A 16,994-nucleotide genomic window follows, 5' to 3' on the forward strand; every position below is an offset into this window, starting at 1 on the left:
AAATATAATTTTTAAAAAATAGTCACGGGATATAAAGTACAGCATAGGGAATACAGTCAATAATATTGTAATAACTATGTATAGTTCAGATGGATAATAGACTTATTGGAGTTATCACTTTGTGAGGTATATAAATGTCTAATCATCATGTTGTTTTGTACACCTGAAACTAATAAAAAAGAGAAGAAGAATTTAGTTACTTCATTCATTCAATGTTTATTAAATCTTTTCTTTATGCAAAGGATAGGAATGTCAAATTATAGTGATTATTTTAACCTCTGTGGCAGTTCAAAATGGCCCACCACAAGAAGTGCCTCAGTGGTATGCAAACTGCTTTGAGCTAAAGGCAATTTTAACTTATGGCTCAAGAGAAACTTCTGTCCCTCCCTTTAACTATCTAGAAGAATTTTAATTAGGGGCCTTGCCCACAAGAGATTATCAGAGATAACATTTGTTGACCTATCTATATGACAGGGCAAACTTCTGTTTACTAAATATCTGCTCTTATCATCCTGCAATGATCCTTTGAAGCCCCAAACCACCTTATCTCATCCCTAGATCAGGGTGTCTTAAATACCTCAATCCCCTTTTCTATCTCTGAACTTCTCCTGCATGTGGGGTCTCTGACTTTCTCATGTATGCAGACTTCCATACATATGTATGTATTAAATTTGGTTATTTTCCCTTACTAACCTGTCTCATGTCTATTTGATTATCAAACCAGCCAGAGGAAACTTCAGGGTAGAGGAAAGTTAGTTCCTCCCTCACATCTCTAATATTTATATTAAAATAATGATTCTTATAAATAGCACACAGTATTGTTAATAATGTTATCTTGTTCTTTCTCAAGTTACAATATCTGGGACGGAAAATAAAATAACATCCATATGAGAAGAGTGGTTTAAAAAAGTCAATTTCCCAAGGAAACAAATGAAATAAAAAAGAAAGCCAAATTTTCCTGGTTTTGTTGTTGCAGAATCCAAGACTGGAAAGAACCCAAGCATCACTCAGAGTTAGGAGAGTCAGCTTTATTACGCCGGCGGGCTCAGCGGGATCCTTCCCAAAAGACTGAGCCCCTAGCAAGGTTTTGAACAAGTTTTTATGGGTTGGGGACTTCCTTGAGTTGGGGAAGGGGTGGTTGTCGTCTGGTGATTGGCTCGGTGTGTGGCTTGGAGGGGGTTATGTGGAAGTGGGCTGGGGCTTAGGCTGGGGACATCTTTCTCTGCTTGGGCCACCATTTTAGGTCAGTTCCACATGGAAGGAAACCATTTTAAGGTCAGTTTCCCCATCGTTGTCAGAAGTACATAGCATTGCTAGAGAAATTAAACTCACATAGCCTTATATCTCCTTTCGAAAAAGTAGGGTTCTAATGGCCTAGGATTAGAAAAGGGAGACTCAAAAGCCATCATCTCTTATCATAGCCAGAAAACCCCAGAGCAAAAGAGAAATCATTCACTTTTCAAAGGCACAGAAGGAAGAAGACAAGGTTAATAATAATATCATCTAAGAATTCAACAAAAAGAAAAAGATAGAAGCACTCATCTCAGATCAGCGAACATGCTACTATTAAGGAGTATACAGAAGAGACAATTGCTCACATGAGTCAGAGATGGTGGAGCAAAGGAGATAGTCCTCAATCAGATACAAATCCTTAAAATGATAGACAAAATTTGCTGCAGTACCTGACTAATCAGAAGCTATCCAAAGCTAGTTGGTGGATTCCAGAAAAACTTCTATGACTTTATCGTTTCTTGCTAGTATTTTTAATAACAACATACTTTCTCAGGGGACTAAAAGCAAACATATGACCAGCACAATCAGGTCTGAATATGTCAGGAGATGGGAAGGCTGCCAACAGCCCCATTCCCTGATGTAAGTCTTCCTGCACGTAAGCAGATTTCAAAATAAAATTTCACACTCTGGAATACCTACAGCACCTAACAGCAGTAGAAGTGGGTCTGTTCTTTGAGGGTGCTTTGAGATTATATCTCTTACAAAAGTTTTGAGACCCTACTTTCAGTGCAGAAACATTCAGCACATCAGGCTACTAAAAACAAACAGAACAAAACAAAAATAAAGACCAGTCTTTCCGACAATCTGCTGTGTCATCATCACCTGGAGGTATAGCCAGGGCCAGTAGTTAAATGAGATGCTGCCCCACCCAGGGTAGGTAGCCAATTCAGTTCCTCTGGATTTGAACCTTTCCCCAAATTGGGGTGTGTGTGTGTGTGTGTGTGTGTGTGTGTGTGTGTGTGTGTGTGATTTTGAAGCCATTGTCACCAGCACTTGGAAGACTAAATATTAAGAAGAAAGTTTGCCTAAAGACTATATAACGTCAGGGTCTTTGTTTTACTTACAAATGGATCCAAACACTCCACAAATGGAGGTGGAGAGAGGTGGAAGGTAGGAGGAGGGAGGTGAGCCAGTGCAGGTTTATCCTTTCAGTTGAAAAGTCATCTTGGAGGAAATGCTGATCCTTCAATTCCACAAAATGCAGTTAGTAGAGTTCATTTCTATCTTCTCATACTCATAATTATCCTAGCATTGGATATATTTTAAAAATAATTGCAAGCATTACAAAAATCTGACAGTGCAATTATGTTTTACTTTCATGTAAGAGGGTAGTTAGCTTATTTTTAACAGACATTCTGCTTTGGTGGTGGGCAGCTTTGTAATTCTTTTTGCATAAAAATATTTCAAATATTGATACGCAAGTTGTCATTCTTTTTATTATTGAAAAATGAGAAAGATAAACATACTAATCTGCTGATTTTAAGAAACTGTTTTAAAGCCATTTGAAAGTGATTGTATGGCATTTAAATAATTAGGTGAAGTGATTGTATGAGATTTTTATCTTATTTACGATTTTCTCTATTTTCCAAATTTTCTACCACATTACTTTAAAAATATTTTAAAGCGAAGTTATACATACCTATAGTTTAATAATTATAACATGATTGTTGCAAAGAACAGTAGTTCCCCAATCCTGCAAGCCCATATCTCCAGAGTCAGCAACTTTCAACTCTTTAACTGATTGTTTTGGTGTTTATCTTGTTAAAAAACAAAACAAAACAAAACAAAATTCCATGGAGTAAACTTGATGATCTAATCGGCTTTATTAAATGATTCCTGAATCAGGCAGCATCCCATCTATTAGAAGGATACTCTCAGGGATTGTACAAAATGGAAAGCTTTTAAAAAGAAGGGTGGAGCAAGAGAGCTATTAACAAAAGAAAATAGGATTATTTTGGAACCAGACATCATCATTTTATGGGGGGGGGGAAGAGAATTGGAAGGGATTTGATCACGCAGATTGTCTCTTCTTTGTATGAGGCGGGGAAGGATGGAGAGGGCCCACGTGACAGATTACCTCATTGGTGTTGACCAGAAAATTCCAGATGGGTTGATTAAGATTATGTATCTGGGAGAAGTTGAAACTATAATTAGATTGGGTATGAAATCTAGGTTTGGTATTATGGGTTTTTAGCATGGGTGACACCATTTTGGACCTGTGTTTTTCTCTTTAACAATTTTGATATTTCCAAATATTCTTGATTTTAAAGTTTATGGCCCTATCTATGGTCTTCCTTCTACAGTAGACAAGGATTCATCTCTTTCCTACAGGCGCGACTCCCATCCCAATTATGGCTATTCTCTCAATATAGTTGCATTGTGGCTAGATTTTGGCTAGATCAATTAGGTATTTACATTATTATGACTATATAAATCCTGTTGACCAGTAAGCATGTTGGTTGCTTTGTATATTATTGGTATACAGAAAAATTACATTTCTTTGTTTTACAATTTAAAGGAAAAAAATAGTTTATACCAGCCACTTTGGAAATGTAAGTACCTCATCTGTGCACTATTACTCAAAGGCTGGCAATGCAAGAGAGCTTTTTGGCTGACCATCCATCCAACACATTGCTGGCACTCAATAAATAGCTGTAGAATGAATGATTGAACACAAGCCATCATGTGACAAGTTCATTCTGTTCAAGACCCGGATTATTTGACTGAGGTACACTATCTGAACAAGCAATTTGAAGTCATTGAAATAGTCTTTACTGACTGATATTATCGATGTGTGGAGGACTTTCTTTTTGTAATTACATTCCTCATTTCAGAAACTCATGTGGACACCTTTCCCCTCACCAGGGAGCATATTTCAGTCTGGAAAGGAAGACTTCTAGTTTTTTATTTATTGCTCATTTCTTTGCACATGATGCTGGAAAAGAAATGATTTAATTACATGTAGAGCATTCGCTTTTCTTGTAATGTACAAAGTCACGTGGTTTGGTTGTTTCCCCTGGATTATTTTCTGGAAATACATCAGGGTGTGGATTAGCATCAAGTTGAACATGCTCCAGGTACACCTCTCACTTTGCCAAGCTACATCGTGGCTCACCAAATAACCACTAATGAACAAAACATCTCTCCTGCATGACTTCTCAGTTATAATCTGAACAAGCTGTCATCCAGGCCTTCCTCTTCCTATATGTGCAGCATATTTGCTAAGCACTGAGTCATACTTGACACTTCAGTAGTGGTTTCACCTCACTGTAATGCATAATAACAACTTAGTGCGTGATACTTTTGCCAGTATCGAATCTGATTTTTCTTTGAGTGTAATACGTATCACGAATTTTGAGTTTGCTTTTACAAGCTTCCAGAAGTAATGTAATTTATGTATGTGTTTGTCCACAGGAAAGGAGACTTTGAATCATATCTCTTAAGATCAGTTTCTTCTCTTTCTTTAGGTATAAGATTAATAATTTACATAATGTGAAGCATTATTTTATTTTGTTTTGAATAAACACAATAAATTTACCAGAAAGGTTTTATTTGAAAATGACAGAAGTTTCAATGTCTTGGTCCCACTACTTAACAAAGTTACATAACAGACTATGCCTTGGGGGCAGTGGGGTAAAATTTAAACAGATCACAAGCCAAATAAAATCCAATTTTCAGATATTGTTTTGTTATACTTCCAGTTCAAACTTTTTCAACACTTGTCAGAAGGCATCACTAGCAGATTCACTTGCGGTAGCATTTACTCACAGTAAAATCAAACTGGAGCCTGTTGGTTTTATTTATGGTATTATTTTGAGTTGAAGCTTTTATATCACTCTTTTCATCACTACTTTTCAATGAACCACTCATGAGTCATTGACCCATTTACATGTATTGTGGATCACCATAACAACACAATAGTAATCATGAAAAAAATGTAAATTTAACAAACATATTCAATAACTTGGAAACAATATGAGATAATATTAGCCAAGCCCAAGAACACTGTTAACATTAACAGCTGAAGCCAGCGCTCTGAAGCCAGAGCTGGGGAGGGTACGCGGTGGGCTGAGCCCACACCACTGGTTGGTGGGAGAATGAGCATGTTATGAGCACATTAAAAGGACCTAGACCATTGGTTACCTGCTCCTTGTGTTAAGGTCTAGCTTTTCCTACTGCTACATCTAACAGCCTTTACTGATAATGTTAACAATTGTCAAGCCAACATGGTACCTTATACATTGCTGAAAAGTTAACCTTTTTGCAGGATCTGCTCAGGGGTCTTCCCCGCTCACCACTCCACCATCCCCCCAGCTACACTACAAAGGCAATGATCCTTAACAAAATAACAGGATTCCTGTGAAAATGATAATCTTATGTTTCAAATTTGACCAAAGTGAATGAATGAAGTTATTTTGTTGCCTTTTCCTCTGAAGTCAACACACCATCCACAGATGCACCGCCTGCCCCCCATCCCCGGGGTCTTCAGTGATCTACAATGTGTATTTTAGAAGCACTGCACTACAGTGCTTTAGCTTTTATATTTCTCATTTTTCTTTTCTTCTTTTTCCCCCTAAGTTAAGGTAGACATTACAGATCATAAAAATATATTTGCAGAGACTGTTGAGAAAGTTTAGGAAGGTTCTTTTTGAGGGAAAGGAGGAAGTTAGTGGGCAACATGTCAAGGAGTATGGAGCTGAGCTGCAGAAGGAAAACTTATAGAAGTCACCCATGCCCTCTATTTCCCAATCACAAGTAGTAGGAGGATCTTAGAGTTAACTCCGTTTTGTCACTTAATTTTACAGATGAAGAACCTGAGTTTCAGTGGATTTTTTAAAAAGTTGTATGATAAATGTGGTAGATTGTTACATTAATGTCTCCAAATGAATTGCTCCTTCTGGTAGCCAGGCCCTAGTATAGTCTCCTCCCATATTTACTCTGGGTTTGACTAACTGACTTTCTTTGACCGATTGGACATCAGCAAATGAGACACAAGCAGAAGCTTGATAAGCCTTCATGTACTGGGGCTTGCTTTCTTGGACCCCTGATACCCCTGTGCTGAATTATTAGGCTGTGAAGAACTCAGAATGAAAGGCCACATGGAGGTGAGTCCAGAGGCGCCAGTATATCGCTCCTATCAAGGGCCTGACATATAAATGAGGCCATCTTAGATATTGCAGCCTCAGTTCACCCTTTAGTTGACTGCAGTAGCATGACTGACTCAGGTCGCACCAACAGAAGAACTGGTGTCAGCCAACCCATTGAATCAGGAGAAATTATAAATCATTGTTGTCTTAATCTACTAAGTTTTAGGTGATTTGCTTCCCAGCGCTAGATAACTGACACATTAAGTTACTGGTATGGGGAAGACAAGACCCAAAGCCACTTCAGAAAGCTTAAACCTTGAATTCAGACAGATCTGGGTTCCACCGTAATTTGTTAACTTAGTTAGCTGTATGACCTTGGGTACATTCCTGAAATTTTATGAGCCTCAGTTTTTTCTTCCATAAAATGGGAATAATTATAACTACCTCATGGTATTGTCATGAGGATCAAAAGATTTTGCCAACATATGTATATAGGGGAGGAAACAAGCTCGAGAAGAGTAACTCAAAGAGATGGTTAGAATGTGGGCTTATATAACAACATCTTAACAGAATAATAAATTTTTAGAGAAGTGACAAGACAAAACAAAAGAGTTTTAAACTTCTAAGACCAGCAAACTGTGGGAAGGTAAATATACGGGGGCAACTAACAGAAAATAAGAGTTGTTTCAGTCAGGTTTGTTATACAGATTCCGCCTGGGGCAGTCTCTGGGCTGATAAGTGTCTCCATCTCAGATGATTAAGAGTCTGAGCCTGCTTTTAGGCAAATGGAAGGGAGAGCAGAAACCTTTTCTGGCACCTACTATTTCTCAATTGTCTTCACCTCAAAATACTCATAATCATTATGCCAAAGTGGTGTATTTTGGGAGTGTATATTCTGAACCCTTACAAACATAATATGCTTAGAACAGTGCCTGGCACACAGTAAGTATCAAAGTCATATCTCTGGGTATTAGTATTAGAGTATTAGCATTAGTAATCACCATTGTAAGATACATGGCATATAAATAATACTCAATAAATACATAGCGGTTATCATGACTTTTCTTCTGAATGTTTATGGTAGTACCCTTCTTATTTCTATCTCGTCTGCAGCTGTTGTCATTATGGTGTCATTACTTATGTCCATCCTTTCCTTGCCAGATTATAAAGCTCTTCATGGCAAGGTGTGTCTCACTCATCTTTATGTTTCCCACTGTGTAGGTGCTCCATATTGATGTGTTATATGTTCGTAAAATAGACAACTAATCATAACAAATGTCTTTCTGTAGTGAAAGACTATTACACTATGAACAAATATTATCTTTAACAGTGTCCTTCCCTACTAGAGAGAATACAGTAAGTTCTGGTCTACCCTTAATGCAATACAAAACACTGTACTTAGTTAAGTAGATATCCACTAAAACAAATAGCAGGTCCAATCAACAGATTTCTTCCTTCAGAGAATTATAAATTTAATAATGAAGGAATGTCATCAAAATGGTGGCGTGAGGTGAGCTTCTGTAAATATCTCCTAGAATTTACAACTACTCGAACAACTATAACTCCACAAAGGACTCCTTGCAGAGCAGACAGGCAAGACGAAGAGGCCCACTACTGAATTCACCTAAAGGTGGGCGAATTCCACAAGGGTGGGGAGGAGGGAAGAGAGAAGTGAAGAGACGGAGCTGCGCGGGCAAAGGACTCAGACCTAGCTAAGTGCTCCGAGCTCGCTGCATCCCGGAACTACTGCACCTGTGGGAGAGGGAAGAACTCGGACTGCTAGGGCTCCGCTTATGGCCCACAGGGCTGAGGGGACAGCATATAATACCGCTGACCCCAACACTCACGGCAGAGACCTCAGAGCAAAGACTGAGGGAAGAAGGCTAAAAATGGTGGTTTAAGCCCTCACTGCTGCACAGAACAGAAGCCTTAGCTGCCTCCTACCTACCATTCCAGATCTCACACCGCCCCCACCTGCCCGGTGCTAGAAACGGAACAGTAGCAGTGTCAGATCAAAAGAACAGAATATTTGCTGTTCTGAGAACTGTGGGCCGCAGACACAGATACGCAGCGCAACTAGTTCCGGAAGAGGGAAGGGAGCTATGCAAGCAGGACCAGCTGTGGTGGTGGTAGCCGCCATTGCTCTAGGCTGCCTCTCACAACTCACCCCGCCCCTGACCCCACCTATCAGGGCGGATCCCTGCAGGAGTAAACAGAACTGATGAAACATACTGGCTCTGAATCTGGTGCAGGAAGAGCTTTGGAACTTCAAAAGCTCTCCGCATACCCACATGGACACTGCGGCCTGTGACCCAGGCGAACTATTAACAGAGGAGAAGTCCGTCTCCCAGGAACTCCAACCATTGTGTGAGAAGCTGGAAGAGTGCACAGAAAATATAACACTACCGTGTCAGAAAGAAAAAAAGGCTGCAGTCAGAGAGAAAATAAAACATTCTACCAACAAGTACTGGAAAACAAAAGAAAGACCTCTTCATATAAACCTGTTACAGAAGCCACTCTTGTAGATGTCTAGGAAGAGAAATACTAAATCAGTAATTGCCATGAATAACCAAGGCAACAAGAAGCTCAGAAAGAAAGTGAAAAGTCGCCAGAAAAAGAACTTAAACATATGGAAATATGTGACTTAAATCACAGAGAATTCAAGATGGCAGTTCTGAAAAAACTCAACGAGATGCAAGAAAGCACAGAAAGGCAGTTTACTGACCTCAGAAACACAATCAAAGAACAACATGAGCATTTTACGAAAGAGATTGAAATTTTAAAAAGAACCAAATAGAATTTCTGGAGATTAAGAACTCAATAGAAGAAATTAAGAATGAAATAGCCAGCTTAGGTAGTAGAGTTGACCAGATGGAGGAAAGAATCAGTGACATCGAAGATAGAAACCTGGAAATTACACGGATGGAAGAAGAAAGAGACTTGAGACTTAAAAGAAATGAAAGAACTCTACAAGAACTTTCTGACTCCATCAGAAAGAGCAATATAAGAATAATGGGCATACCAGAAGGAGAAGAAAGAGAAGGGAACAGAGAGTATATTCAAACAAATTGTCAATGAGAACTTCCCAAACTTGTGGACAGAACTGGATCCTCGAATCCAAGAAGCAAATAGAACACCTAATTACCTCAATCCCAACAGGCCTTCTCCAAGGCACATTGTATTGAAGCTGTCTAAAATCAACGACAAAGAAAGAATCCTCAAGGCAGCCAGGGAAAAGAAGATGGTAACCTACAAAGGAAAGCCCATTAGATTATCATCAGATTTTTCAGCAGAAACTCTACAAGCCAGGAGAGAATGGAACCAAATATTCAAACTAATGAAAGAGAGAAATTATGAGCCAAGAATAATATATCCAGCAAAGATATCCTTTAGATAAGAAGGAGGAATAAAGACCTTTTCAGACATACAGAAGCTGAGGGAATTTTCTAATACGCGACCTGCACTACAAGAAATACTAAAGGAGGCTTTTTGACCACCATCAACAGGGACAATTTGTGGCAACCAAAACATAAAAACGGGGAGAGTAAAGGCCTGAACCGGAATATGGGAATGGAGAAAGTAAGCGTGCTGAAGAAAATGGAATACTCTAAATATCAAACTTTCTTTTACATAAACTTAAGGGTAACCACTCAAAAAAATCCAGAACTGAAATATATACTGTAATAAAAGAAGAAACAGAGGAAACATCATAGAATACCACCACACAGAAATAATAGACAACAACAAAAGGCAAAGAAACAATGGAGACACAGCCTTACCAGAAAACTAAAGATAGAATGACAGGAAATCCTCACATATCAATAATCACCCTAAATGTAAATGGACTGAACTCACCAATAAAAAGGCACAGAGTAGCAGATTGGATCAAAAACTAAACCCAACCATATGCTGTCTCGAAGAGACACATCTCAGCTACAAGGACAAGCATAGACTCAAAGAGAAAGGGTGGAAATTGACACTCCAAGCAAATGGTACCCAGAGAAAATCAGGTGTAGCCATAATGATATCAGATGAAACAGACTTCAAGGTGAAAAAGATAACAAGAGACAAAAATGGACATTTCATAATGGTAAAGGGGACAATACAAGAAGAAGACATAATAGTCATCAATATTTATGCTCCCAATCAGGGAGCACCGAAATACACCAAGCAACTACTAACAGAACTAAAGGGAGAAATTGACCAAAACACAATTATACTAGGGGACTTAAATACATCATTGACAGCTATGGATAGATCATCCAAACAGAAAATAAATAACGAAATAGCAGCCCTAAATGACACATTAGATGAAATGGACATAATTGACATTTATAGAGCACTTCATCCTAAAACATCAGACTATACATTCTTTTCTAGTGTACATGGAACATTCTCAAGGATAGACCATATATTGGGACATAAAATCAGCCTCAGCAAATTTAAGAAGATTGAAATCATACCAAGCATATTCTCTGATCACAAGGCTTTGAAATTGGATATCAACTGCAAAAAGAAAGCAGGAAAAACCACAAATACATGGAGATTAAACAACATACTTTAAAAGAATGACTGGGTCAAAGAAGAAATTAGGGAAGAGATCAAAAGATACATAGAAACAAATGACAATGAAAATACATCCTACCAAAATTTTGGGGATGCAGCACTAGCAGTTTTAGGAGGGAAATTTATATTATTACAGGCCTATCTAAAGAAACAACAAATATCCCAAATAAGTAACCTCATGTTACACCTTAAAGAACTAGAAAAAGAAGAACAAGTGAAACCCAAGGTCAGCAGAAGAAAGGAAATAACAAAAATCACAGCAGAACTAAATGAAATAGAGAACAAAAAGACAACAGAAAAAATTAATGTGACAAAGAGCTGATTCTTTGAAAAGATTAACAAAATTGACAAACCCTTGGCTAGACTCACTAAGATAAAAAAGAAGACACTAATTAACAAAATCAGAAATGAAAAAGGGGAAGTTATCACGGACACCACAGAAATACAAAGGATCATCCAAGAATACTATGAAGGACTATATGCCACCAAATTCAATAACCTAGAAGAAATGGACAAGTTCTTAGTAACATATAGCCTCCAAGGCTGAACCATGAAGAACTGGAAAATCTAAACAGACCGATCACCAGTAACGAAATTGAATCAGTCATCCAAAATCTTCCAAAAGCAAAAGTCCAGGACCAGATGGCTTCACTAGTGAATTCTACCAAACCTTCAGAGAGGACCCAATACCAATCCTGCTCAAACTATTCCAAAAATTGAAGAAGAGACAGTACTCCCTAACTCGTTTTATGAGGCCAATATTACCCTGATACCAAAACCCGGTAAGGACAACACAAAAAAGAAAACTACAGACCAATATCTCTGATGAATACAGATGCAAAAATCCTAAACAAAATTCTAGCAAATCTAATACAACAATGCATTAAAAAGATTATTCATCATGACCTAGTGGGGTTCATCCCCGGGCACAAGGATGGTTCAACATCCGCAAATCCATCAACGTGATACATCACATAAACAAAATAAAGGACAAAAATCATATGATTATATCAATTGATGCAGAAAAAGCATTTGACAGGATACAAAATCCATTTATGATTAAAACACTTAATAAAATAGGTATAGAAGGAAAATACCTTAACATAATAAAGGCCATATATGACAAGCCCTCTGCTAATCTCATAATTAATGGTGAAAAACTGAAGCCCTTTGCTCTACATTCAGGAACACGACAGGGCTGTCCCCTATCACCTCTGCTTTTCAACATAGTGTTGGAAGTCTTTGCCAGAGCAATCAGGCAAGAGAAAGAAATAAAAGGCATCCAAATTGTGAATGAAGAAGTTAAATTATCACTCTTTGCAGATGACATGATGCTATATATAGAAAACCCTAAAGACTCCACAAAAAGCTATTAGAAACAATCAACGAATACAGTAAAGTTGCTGGCTACAAAATCAACGTACAAAAGTCCATTGCATTCCTATATACTAACAATGAAATCTCAGAAAAAGAAATACAAAAAACAATTCCTTTTGCAATTGCAGCAAAAAAGAATAAAATACTTAGGAATAAAGTTAACCAAGGGTGTGAAAGACCTATATGCTGAAAACTATAAGACATTTTTAAAAGAAATTGAAGAAGACACAAAGAAATGGAAAGACATTCCATGCTCATGGATTGGAAGAATCAACATAGTTAAAATGGCCATATTACCCAAAGCAATATACAGATTTAATGCAATCCCCATCAAAATCCCAATGGCATTTTTTAAAGAAATAGAACAAAAAATCATCAGATTTGTTTGGAACCACAAACGACCCCAAATAGCCAAAGCAATATTAAGAAAAAAGAACAATACTGAAGGTATCACACTCCATGACTTTAGCTTGTACTACAGGGCTACAATAATCAAAACAGCATGGTATTGGCAGAAAAACAGACACATAGACCAATGGAATAGAATTGAGAACCCAGAAATAAATCCACATAAATATGGACAGATAATTTTTGACAAAGAAGCCAAAAACATACAATGGAGAAAAGACAGCCTCTTCAATAAATGGTGCTGGGAGAATTGGATAGCCACATACAAAAGAATGAAACTGGACTGCTATCTGTCACCATGTACCAAAATTAATTCAAAATGGATCAAAGACTTAAGCATAAGACCTGACACAATAAACTGCATAGAAGAAAACATAGGTACTAAACTTATGGACCTTGGGTTCAAAGAGCATTTTATGAATTTGACTCCAAAGGCAATGGAAGTAAAAGCTAAAATAAACGAATGGGACTATATGAAACTTAAAAGCTTCTGCACAGCAAAAGAAACCATCGACAAAATAAAGAGGCAACCAACTGAATGGGAGAAGATTTTTGCAAACAGTGCCTCCGATAAGGGGCTAATATCCAAAATATACAAGGAACTCATGCAACTCAACAAAAAAATACAAACAACCCAATTGAAAAATGGGCAGAGGACCTGAAGAGACATTTCTCCAAAGAGGACATACAAATGGCAAATAGACATATGAAAAATGCTCAACATCACTAATCATCAGAGAAATGCAAATAAAACCACAATGAGATATCACCTCACCCCAGTCAGAATGGCTATCATCAACAAGACAAATAGTAACAAGTGTTGGAGAGGCTGTGGAGAAAAAGGAACCCTCATACACTGTTGGTGGGAATGCAGACTGGTGCAGCCATTATGGAAGGCAGTGTGGAGGTTCCTCAAAAAATTACGAATAGAATTACCATATGACCCAGCAATCCCTCTCCTGGGTATCTACCCAAAAATCTGAAAACATTTGTCCATAAAGACACGTGTGCTCCAATGTTCATTGCAGCTTTGTTTACAGTGGCCAAGACATGGAAACAACCAAAATGTCCTTCGATAGATGAATGGATAAAGAAGTTGTGGTATATATACACAATCGAAAACTATTCGGCGGTAAGAAAAGATGATATAGGAACATTTGTGACAACATGGATGGATCTTGAGAGTATAATGCTAAGCGAAATAAGTCAGACAGAAAAAGCAGAGAACCATATGATTTCACTGATATGTGGTATATAAACCAAAAACAACAAAAGAACAAGACAAACAAATGAGAAGCAAAAAGTCATAGACACAGACAATAGTTTAGTGGTTACCAGATGGTAAGTGGGGAGGGGATCGGGTGATAACGGTAAGGGACATCAAATATATGGTGATGGAATGAGAACTGACTCTGGGTAGTGAACACACAATGGGATTTATCGATGACATAAAGCAGAATTGTACACCTGAAATCTATGTAGTTTTACTAACAATTCTCACCCCAGTAAATTTAAAAAAAATTAACAACAATTATTTCCCATTTTGGCAGTGAAACTGTATCCTAGCTGGTTATAATGTGGTTTGATGCTTTCTATATTTCTATGTCTAATTCAATTTATATAAGTAATAATTCAAATATCGATAGGTAAAAATTTATTTCTCTTTTACCTAAAAATGATTATACAACACACTAATGAAGAAAAGTTGAAAAACAATAGAATTTTAAATCATAACTGATACCATATATCATGGTTCTTTGCTTTTAATGCAACAAGATGTTTGGTGTTTACAATAAACGCAGACTGCATTGTGACAACAGATGTAATAAACATAGAAAATACAAAGATCCATTTTGTCATCATGAGTTTCAGATTTTAAACAAATTAAAAGAATGCTGTATTAGTCCCCTGAGAAGGCAATAGTAACGCTTTGCTTATTAGGATAAAGAATTTCATTCTTACCCAAAGGAAAAATAAAATTAAAACTCAAATACAATGACCAAGTTCATATAAAATTGATTCTACACTTTGTGCCAACACATGTAGAAATTTGTGCCAATACAGTAGTTATAACCACAACCCAGGCAGCAGGTGCAAGATTTGGGAGTCAAAAGACTGGAAGGAATTATAGAAACCCATTCAAAATAAAGGCTTTCAGTCCTATATCTATAGGTTTTGCTTTCAGTGCTATATCTAAGAAATGTTTCCCTAATCCAAGATCGCTAATATTTTCTCCTATTTAAGTTAAATGAGGTTTCCAATTTTTTACTAATAGAACCAATATACATCCTTGTGTATTTTCGTTTGTATACATGAATGAGAACCTCTTTAGGTTCCCATCAATGATGGGAATTTGTAAGGTCAGAGAGCATTGCTCTCTGCCAAAGTAGTTGTATTCACTTACAGTTATATTGACAATGGATGGGAATTCCTATTTCATATCATGACCTTACTTGATGTTGTCAGATTGTTTAATTTTGTCAACATTTTGGTTATAAATACATCATTTTATTTCATATATTAAGCATCTTTTCATACACTTTCATATATTTATTGATCATTCAAGTTTCCTCATCTGTGAAAGCCTTATTGTCCCCTTTTATTTTTCTTTGGATTTATAGGATTTCTTTATATATCGATATACTGATCCTCAATCAGTTATATGGATTGTAAGTAACTTTTTCTTAGTCTCTGATTTGTTTTTTTATTGTTTATGAGCTCTTTTTTGTATAGATTTAAAAAATTTCTAATGTTGTCAAATGTATTGGTTTTTTTATGGTTTGTGTTTATTTTTATGTCTTCCTGAGGAAACCCTACATATTCTATTGAAAAGTTTTTCTTCTTACATTGAGGCCTTCAATTCACTTGGAATTCATTTTTGTTTAAGGATCAAATCGTTCTTTATTTCTATTTGTTCCAGTTGCCCCATTATCCAGCTAGCCTTTTGCTGTTGATTTACAGTGCTACCTCTGGTATTTATCAAATTTCCATAATTGTTTGGGTCAGTTTCTAAATTTTTTACTATGTTCAATCAATATATCTATCACTGAACTATTAGCATGCTGGTTTATTTTACCATAGCTTTGTAATAAGTCCCAATACTTGGTAGAGAAAATTCACCTCCTTGCTGTTCAGGAGATTTGGGGGTATTCTATAAAATTTCTTTGCATTACAGACAGGATGATTTATTCTTTTTACTGTAAATTTTTATATCATAAATGAGCACTAATTTGCTTAAAAAGAATTAATCAGTTCTCACCACACTTAGAAACATGTTCAATTCCTTATACTGAACCACAAAGCCCTCTGTGATTTGTCCCTGGCACCTTCCACCTTATAGCTCTACTCTTTTACAGTTTTCGAATTGGGTTGTCAAGTTCCAAGAAAATTATTATTATTATTATTATTATTATTATTATTATTATTTTGGAATTGCATCACATTTGTAGATTTCATCTATTCTGTGATGCTATATTTTAAGATACATCATTATTTTATGTGCCACTAAAAAAGAAAAATTGCTGCCCATTCAACTATGACATGTTGTTTTTCATTACTTAGACTTCTTATTTTATACTTTTTGAAAAAGCTTCTTTAGACTTATTTAGATACATACTTCTATCATATTTTTATGTGTCCATAGAAATTAAAATATAAGTGAAATAAATTGGTTCAGATATCCCTAAAACTTCTTGACATTCAGAGTCTGACTTTTCTGAATGACTATAAAATTTCAATATCTGTTTTTCCACATAGTAATAACCTCTGTGCCATCAAGGACATTGATAATGTCCATCCGCTGCGGTCTCTGAAATGTTCTTCCCAGCCACACTACAAAAACATAATTCAGCTTCACCTACTTGTGAGTATCTTCTCTTCTTAGGTCCTTGACTGTTCTTTGCAGGAAAATGTGCAATTTCAGTCATTTTTCTAAAAAGAGATTTGCTTCTTTGGTACCAAATTTATGCCCCCTACTCTGCTTCTGTGCCTTTCTGCACACAATAAAATTTCATTTTCATGCTAGATCATAATGTTACCATTTAAAGACCTTTTAAACAGCCATTTAACTCAACAAATGTAGTCCAAAAATGCACATAACTCAATTGAAGTATCAAGAATATGACCAGCTACGGCCAAAAGTTTACCCAGGCTTAGACAATAACAGCTACATCACAATCTATCCCAAGGGACAAGAAGTAAGAAGCCATTGGTTGTAAGACACATCTTAATCTTAGACATGCTTTAAAAAATATGTTTATAATT

The sequence above is a fragment of the Rhinolophus sinicus genome, chromosome X (assembly GCF_036562045.2).
Source record: "Rhinolophus sinicus isolate RSC01 chromosome X, ASM3656204v1, whole genome shotgun sequence".
NCBI classification, from domain to species: domain Eukaryota; kingdom Metazoa; phylum Chordata; class Mammalia; order Chiroptera; family Rhinolophidae; genus Rhinolophus; species Rhinolophus sinicus.